Raw genomic sequence first — 7,828 nt, 5'->3', positions numbered from 1 at the left:
CGCGTCGCCCCGCCGCGGGAGGAGGGCCGCGTGCCGCGTCTGCGGGAAGGAGCCGGGAGTGACCCGAGGCCAGGGCGAGGAGCCTACAGGCCCGCGGAGCCCCGTTGGGAACGCACGGACGCAGCTGAGCTCGGGCCCGCGGCTGCCGGCCGAAGGGCCCGGCCCAGCCTGGCGCCGAGGGGGACGTGCACTGCGGACACGCGGAGAAGCGAGTCACCGCGGCCTTTAGGTGAGGAGGGGCCGTGGTCGAGTTGAAGGGCTGTGTACGGGAGGGGGAGGGCTGCGTCGGGGCGGCCAGGGGACCTGGCACTCGAGGGGGCCACCCTTCTCCGGGAGAGGGGCGCCCCGACAGCGCGCGCCCCAAACTTCTTGTTATCCCAGCCTGGAAATCCCCACATTTCTTCCTCTCCCTGTTCCCACACCTCCGCATTTGATCTCCACAACTTTATCGCGTAGATTTAAGTACAAGCCTCACTTCCAACACCACACACACACACACACACACGCCCTTCTGAACCATACCCCTTTTTGGTTATCACATCCCCACTTTTTCCCCAGTTCTCTTTCCATCTCCCCTTAAATTCCACTAGCCCCGCACTTGACCCTTCATTTTCAACTCGGAGGTGAATTTTCTTTCCCCAAAGCCATCTTTTCATACTTAAATGGTAACGTTTCAACGTTGCTGAAAGTTACACCATACTTATATAATTTCCAAGCTAATGTCTCTTTTCTTCTTTTGATCGCTTACATGGCCTGGCCCTAATGAACCCCGCATACCACTGTATCGTAAAGGCGCCGAATTCTGTCTTTTTAAATTCTCTCACCCGCTCCCCCAAGTTTAAAGATGATTCCAAGTAGCAAGGTTCTGTTTTTCAGTATTTTTTCAAACTGAAAAAAATATCACAGCTTAAAAATAAGACCTGCCACTTTTGTTCTTTTCTTTTTTTCTTCAGAAGGAAACCCATTTCGGTGTAATTTGTGTAGTATTGGGCATTTCAGCGATTATACTGCTTTAAAATAATTATTTGTTAGAATGCCAGGATGAATATTCTAAAAGATTGGAGTGTTTGGTTTAGTCAGTGCTGTAAACAAACCCTTTAGACTGTGTGACTGCCAGCTTCAAGTTGGAACAACTCTTAATTTGAAATTACTCAGATCATCGTATGAGCTATTCGCCATTATCATAATTTCTTAAATTCATGTTAATTCCTATTTGGAAGTATTTTTTAACTGTAAGCTGGAATACTACAATGTTAGAACCAACTTGCTATTAAGTTAAATAGTGCTTTCCAAATATTTCTCTTTGGGGACAATTTTGAACACTTGTTTTTAATCACAAGTGGAAGAAAAAATTTACAGGATGGAGAAAGTGTCAGAAAGGGAGGATAAATTTTGTAGTACAACTTTTCTTTCATCCCAATTCCATATTATTGACAACACTTGTTTAATTTTCTCATAGGTAATTTAGAATATTATAAATACACAGCTAATTTAATACATTTTCTTAGGTAATGAAAAATGTGTTCAGTTATTTATGAATTGCCGTGTTTTCAGTTTATTTAAAATTTTTTCAAGGGAATTTGCATTTCAGTTAAACGTTAGGGTGGATGTCGATTATCATATACCTGTGAAGTAGGTGTTACAACACCCACTTTATAGAGAAGGAAACTGAAGCTCAGGGTCCCTGTGAAACCTAGATCTACGTAATTGCAAATCCTGTGCTCTCAATCAGTCACTGTGTCATGTTAACACATTTCTCATAGAGGATCCACTGCTACAATTTGGTTTGGGAACTTAAGAACTCCCCAAAACTCTTCTGTAGGGAGGGTTTTTTTCTCCCAGAAGCTATTTCAGAACAGCTTATTTTAATGGGAGTCAGAATTCCCTGGCGCTAATACATTTGCAGCTTGGCTCTTAGAGAAGCATGGAATGTTCTCACAGTCTTCTCCATTTCTTTGATTGCAGAGACATTTTGATCAGAGTTGAAGTTTCTACTGAGCTTTATTATTTTACATAACAAACACTAAGCACTTAGTACTTGCTGTAGGAACGGACAAAGATGCATGAGTCGTCCTTATGACCTTCAAAGAGTTTACAGAAATTGGGTAGACATTTTGTGAAAAATGACAAGGATGCAAGGCAGTTTTCATTATATGCAGAGTGATACAGAAGATGCTATAGGTATTTAAATTAGGGAGTAACCATTTAAGAGTTGAAAGGATGAAAGGATTTAACAGAGGTCAGCCTTGAAACCTGGGTAAGATTTGGATAAAGGGAAAAATGAAAGGAGCCCATTTCAATAGAGGCATATGTGGAAAGGGTCAGAAATAATCAAGGTATAGTAATTATAATAGTCAATATATGTATAATGCTTATTTTCTGTCAGTCACTGTTTTGAACACTCTGCTTATATTAATTCATTTAATCTTCATAACCTTATGAAGTAGATCTTACTATTCTCCTTTTATAAAGAAGGAAACCCAGGCATAGAGAGCTTAATTAACTCTCCCAGTGCCACACGGCTATTAAGTGGTAGATCCAGAATTTATACCTAGACAGCCTGGCTTCAGAATCTGAGCTCCTAAGGATGGTAGATATACTATCTCTTCATACAGTATACTTGAGTGACAGTTAACTAGAATAATATGGCCATTCCAGAAGGTCTTTTAAAACCCTCTCTTAATTGTCCACTATGTGCTTCAGAGTATGTTAGATTCTCAGGATATCAAGACATATAAACAAAAATTACAATACAGTGTTATGAATCCTGTTAGGGAACTGTATACAAGTGCATTGGGAGCAAAGATGTTTGTGGGAGTTGGGGGGAATTCCACAGAAGAGATGATGTTTCATCTGAGATATAAACAGTGCAGAACAGTTTGGAGAAAGACATTCTAGAGCCAAGGAATAGCATTTGTAGAAGCCCAAACTCTGAAATAGTAAAGTGTGTTAGAGAAAGTCTAGTAGTTTGCTGTGACTTGAGCTTAAAGTCTGTAGGGGTAGCTGGTAGGGCATGATAAAAGGTAAGACCAAATTGTGTATGGCATGGTGAAGTCAGGTAAAATGAAGAGCTTAAATATTTGCTTTGCATTTGGGAAACTACAAAAATAATTTCAGCATGATCTGAGTAGAAACCAGATTGCTCACTGTTTTCTCTAGAGCTTGAGGGCAAAATCTGAGTAGAGAGTTTTGGTTTTTTTTAGAATAGACTTAAATATTGAAGAAGATAGATTGGGCAGGCACACTGAAACCAAATTTTTAGGTTCTTAAATAGCTGAAATATTTGGCATTATTATTCACCCTTTTTAAAAAGCTTTTGAGGAAAAGAGTGACAAGTTTAAAGTATGCTTAGAGAGATTTCGTCCATCAATAATAATGTTCAGAATGATTTGGAGGGAAAAAAGAGACTAGAAGCAGTTATAAGTATTGAGGTGAGCAGTGCCTAAATTAGGTTGGTCATGGTGGAGGGTAGAAAAGAAAAAACAAGTGGGAAGGATCATGAAGGAAGACTGAATAAGATTTGTAACTGAGAAAAGCTAGAATGTAATGGATAGGCAAGAGACAATGATGGACCCCATCGTGGAGGAAATTCAAGAAGGGTGAGTGTTTTTAGATGGGGGGAAAAAAAGCACTCTGATTTTTTTTTTAAGTGCATGCATTTATGTATTTATGTGGGCATGAGTATGTGTATGTATATGTGTACGTTGTTTTTAGACCTGTTAAACTTATTTGAGTCAGAGGCAGAATATCCAAGATGATACATAACTGAAATTAGAAGAAGGATCTCAGTCAGAATATTTGAAATTATTTTGTGTGAAGGTAGTAGTTGAAGTCATACATTTTTGAAGAAGTTGGTATTTTAAAAGAAGAGTAGACGCCAAATACTTTTGGGTACATTCATAGCCAGAAGATAAAACCTAGCAGAGAATTCAGTGAAGGAGACAGTAAAGTAAATAAAGGAAAGAATATAACCACATGATATGGTTACATAGAAACCAAGAGATATGAGAAATTCAGAAAGCAGAGGTGGTCAACAATGTGAAATGCTTCAGAAATGCTTGTGATATTGTCACAATGGCTACAATCTCTTTTTTATTCTATCTAGTATATCTTAGTGAGATTTAATGAGAAGTGTTAGCCAATTGACATGAGTAAGAAAGCTACATCTCTTGAAACGTGGCTATAGTATAGATTATTGTTTTAAAGCTGAATGTATACATATCCATAGCAAGAGCTTCATTCCTTTCAGCACAATAAATCTGTTGCCCTGTTAAAATTTGAATATTCAGCCTCCAAATTTTCATTTGCCCTTGATCCAAATTAATCAGTTTCACCCTTTGCTCTAAGGTAGATTAGTTTTATCATTACTTCTGAATAATGCATTTCATACTGGTCTTCTGCACAATCTGTTTTTGTTTGGATGTTCTGTTGTATGTGTTCCCCTACGCACTCCCCCTAACACAGAGTGTTTCAGACAGCACAGCTCTGGTTTGTAGACTGGCATGCTCTGAGATTTTGCCATTGGTAATCTACAGTTATAGAGCCAAAGATGGTGTATAGTTCACGTGTATGCTACTCTCTCTGTCCAGAAAACCTTTACTCTTATTTCATGATGGGCTCTCCTGGACCCTGTCTGAATTGGGTATTCTTTTTACTCCTGTAGCACCCTGTACATATTCCATCTCTCTAAACTGAACTTCTTAAGGGCAAGAACTGTTTATTTGGCTGAAACTTTATTTGTAATGTTTTATTTCTTAAGCTATGGTGAGAACATGGATGGTCATCCAAGTACTCTTTAAACCTTTTCATAAATCTCAAACAGTCAAAGATAATTTGTAAAAGACCTGCTCTAACTATAAGGTCATAAGCATACTCTGTATTTTCTTCTAGTAGTCCTACAATTTTACTTTTACATTTATGTCCTTAATCAGTCTGGAGTGTATGTATCTGTGATGAAGTAGGGCTCTTTATTTTTTTGCTTGTGGAGACAGTTGTCGCAATACTATTTATTAAATAGTCCTTTATTTCCCCAGTGATACCAGTAGGTTTTTTTTCCATAAGATATTAAATTCTTATATATACTTGGGTCTGTTTCTGTACTTTTTGTTTTGTACTTGATTTAATTTCCTATTCCTATGCCAATGCCATGTTTTAATTACTATAACTTGATAGTATATCTTAATAGATGGTACATCAAGTATTCTGTTTTTTCTTTTTGAAAATTGGCTTTTGGCCATTTTCTAATATTTTATGTGAAATTTTAAATTGGTTTGTAAAGTAAACCACTTTGCAATTTAGATTAAAATTGTATTGCATTGATATATAAATTTGTGAAGAACTGATATCTCTCCCTCTCTCTCCCTCTCTCTCTCTCTCTATATATACATATATTTGTTCCATGATATTTAAGTCTTACTAATGAACTTTTTAGTAAAGTTTTATAGTTTTCTCCATAAACTATTTGCATTGTTCTGATTTAATTGTTTTTCCTAGATATAGTTTAGTTTTTGATGCTGTTGTCAATAGGATTTTTTTCTATTACATTTTCTAACTGGTTATTGCTGAGAGAGGGGTTTTTTGGTGATCTTTTGTTCAGCTGTTATGTTAAACTCTCAGTTGTTCTAATAGTTTGTTATTTGATTCTTTTTGTTTTCATATCATCTACAAGTTTTTCTTTTTCCATTTTTGTATCTTGTTTTTTGTTTATTATATTTTTGTTTAAGCCTTCTAGAACAATGTTGAATAAGTGATGACATCAAGCATCTTGTTTGAATCCTGACCTTAATAGGAATGCCTCTAATTTTTATCTTTAAATATGATGTTTACTATAGGTTTCTGATAAAGTACTGTGGCAGCAACACCAAGAGCTGCACTGATAACAGCTGTTAGCATTTACTGAGTATGTAGTATGCAGCAGATGTATACTACACTGCACTAGGTGTATACTGACTTATTTAATCTTTTTTTTTTTTTAACATCTTTGTTGGAGTATAATTGCTTTACAATGGTGTGTTAGTTTCTGCTTTATAACAAAGTGAATCAGCTATACATATACATATATCCCCATATCTCCTCCCTCTTGTGTCTCCCTCCCACCCTCCCTATCCCACCCCTCTAGGTGGTCACAAAGCACCGAGCTGATCTCCCTATGCTATGTGGCTGCTTCCCACTAGCTATCTGTTTTACATTTGGTAGTGTATATATGTCCATGCCACTCTCTCGCTTCGTCCCAGCTTACCCTCTCCCCTCCCCTGACGTTTTTTTTTTTTTTTTTTTTTTTTTTTGCGGTGCGCAGGCTTCTCACTGTTGTGGCCTCTCCCGTTGCAGAGCACAGGCTCCAGATGTGCAGGCTCAGTGGCCATGGCTCACGGGCCCAGCCACTCCGCGGCATGTGGGATCTTCCCTGACCGGGGCTCGAACCCCTGTCCCCTGCATCGGCAGGCGGACTCTCAACCACTGCGCCGCCAGGGAAGCCCCCCTCTGACTTATTTAATCTTGACAGAAGTCCTACGAAAGTAGGTCGTGGGGTTATCCTTATCTTACAGATAAGGAAAATGAAAATTAGGGATATTAAATAACTTGCCTAAGATGTTTTACAAAAAATAGAGGAGCTAGGATTGAATACAGGCAGTCTGATTACAGAGTCCATCCTCTTATCTACTTCATGAGTATAAAGATGGTCTCTTTCAGTCTAGTTTTCTAATACTTTGTTGTTATGTAAAAATTGTAGCTGAACAGTTGTTGAATATTATCAGATGCTTTTCAAGCATCTAGTGGAATGATTGTGTTATTTTTGTCTTTAATCTATTAGAAAATATAGTGGATAATATTGGTATCTTTTCTCATGTTGAACCATACTTGTATTTTTAGGCAAAATACTTGTTAGTATTTATGGCTTTTTTTTTTCTTTTAAATACATTGCTAGAACAAATTTGCAAATGCTTTATTTAGGTTTTTTCACACCAATTCATAATAGTTTGACAATAGTTTTCTTGTGTAATCCTTGTTTGATTTGGTATCCAAATAACTCTGCAACTTCTGGCCGAAACGGGGAAACAAGGATAAGGTTTACCCTCATGTCTGAAACAACCATAAAACAGAAAAAATACATAGAACAGTAATAATCAAGACACTGGACACTGGATGATGAAAGGCAATGATCTTGTGAGATGGGAAACAAATGAGGTAGATCCTATGATTGAACTAGCGTACTACCTTGAGAGAGTTTCCAAACCATGTCAGAGGCTGGGGAAATCTAGGCTAAGCTCAGTGGATACTCTTTGAAGAGTACTGGAGAATACTGGAGAGAATACTGGAGAATCTTGAAACTCTTGAAACAAGAGAATTCTTGAAAGCTTCAGAGTCCCCTTCAGTTATTTAGCTGAGTGCATGCATATAAAGAAACTACCGGGACTTCCCTGGCAGTCTAGTGATTGAGACTCCACAATTCCATTGCATCAGGTGTGGGTTCGATCCCTGTTCAGGGAACTAAGATCCCACATGCCATGAGGCGCAGCCAAAACAAAGCAAACAAAAAAACAACAACAAAAAAGAAACTGCTGAGAAAGAAGCTCATGAAAGGATTAGAGGTAACAGTGCTTAATGATTCCACAGGGTTAGTTAGGAATTGTGCCTGTCCTCACCAGCCAGATTGGAAACCATCTTGATTCATGAGACATTGGATAGAGTACACAGAAGGGTCTTGTGTCAGTAGTAGGGAATAATTAGTCCCAGAATAAGCACTGCTCCAATCCCACCCAACTTATCTTTAAAAGCAAGACCTGAGAGGATCAGATTGTTTTCAAGTAAGTTAACTTTGTCCTGGAAC

At 38.2% G+C, this 7,828-nt stretch overlaps 1 protein-coding gene across 4 annotated transcripts in view; it reads left to right on the top strand.

The window, feature by feature from the left end:
- Window positions 1–40: 40 nt before the first annotated feature.
- IL6ST (interleukin 6 cytokine family signal transducer) overlaps window positions 41–7,828 on the top strand; it is a 49,213-nt gene continuing 41,425 nt past the window's right edge. For 3 of the 4 annotated variants that reach the window (XM_089908868.1, XM_022597313.2, XM_089908867.1), the window contains exon 1: window positions 41–229. The gene's annotated coding sequence lies outside the window, so the exon portion shown is untranslated. Of the gene's footprint in view, window positions 230–282; window positions 3,600–7,828 lie in introns of those variants that run through there. The other variant, XM_089908866.1, reaches the window with a different exon arrangement.

The sequence above is a fragment of the Delphinapterus leucas genome, chromosome 3 (assembly GCF_059928025.1).
Source record: "Delphinapterus leucas isolate spDelLeu-1000000601 "Yukka" chromosome 3, BTC_Dleu_Yukka2, whole genome shotgun sequence".
Classification (NCBI taxonomy): domain Eukaryota; kingdom Metazoa; phylum Chordata; class Mammalia; order Artiodactyla; family Monodontidae; genus Delphinapterus; species Delphinapterus leucas.
The sequence above is the reverse complement of the archived record's forward strand: the minus strand, read 5'-3'. Positions and strand labels throughout refer to the sequence as shown.